Genomic DNA, 549 nt, shown 5'->3' with positions numbered 1-549 from the left:
GTGGGTTTGGAAGGTGCTGCCTGAGGGGCCTTGGTGAGTTTCTGCAGGGCATCTTGTAGATGGTACACACTGCTGCGACTGAGCGTTGGTGGGGGAGGGAGTGGGATATGGTTATAGCTAAAGTTGATCCGGCAGGTTTGAGGCTACAATCTTATTTTCAATTAATGAAAGATGTTTCGGAAATTCAGAGTTTGCTGGGACACTACCAGCAGGTTCAGTTGAACAGAGCAGCTCATTACCCAAGAGAAGGGCAGTTCAGCGATGGAATGCTCCAGGATATCAGAGCTGGAAGGAAATCCAGGGAAGGTTAAGCTGTGATCTCGATGTAGACAGGAGGAGCTGGAATGGAAGCTAATCAAACCTTTCAGAATGAGGTGAATTAAGGTTGATTCAGAGATAGCGGCAGATATTACAGTCATCAGGGATCAAGGTCCTGTTCAAAGCCAAAAAACAGCTACACCCCTCCCTATCACCGTCACCTTCTCCAGCCCCTACACCCCCTTCCCTATCTCTGTAACCTCCTCCAACCCCTACACCCCTCCCTATCTC

General features: G+C 49.2%; 1 protein-coding gene across 1 annotated transcript in view; it reads left to right on the top strand.

Annotated features, from left to right (window-relative positions):
* The window catches only part of LOC125487917, an 8036-nt gene that overhangs the window by 3858 nt on the left and 3629 nt on the right, over positions 1–549 (top strand). The gene's annotated exons all lie outside the window — the stretch shown is intronic.

The sequence above is a fragment of the Rhincodon typus genome, chromosome 47 (genome assembly GCF_021869965.1).
Source record: "Rhincodon typus isolate 14 chromosome 47, sRhiTyp1.1, whole genome shotgun sequence".
Lineage (NCBI taxonomy): Eukaryota > Metazoa > Chordata > Chondrichthyes > Orectolobiformes > Rhincodontidae > Rhincodon > Rhincodon typus.
The sequence above is the reverse complement of the archived record's forward strand: the minus strand, read 5'-3'. Positions and strand labels throughout refer to the sequence as shown.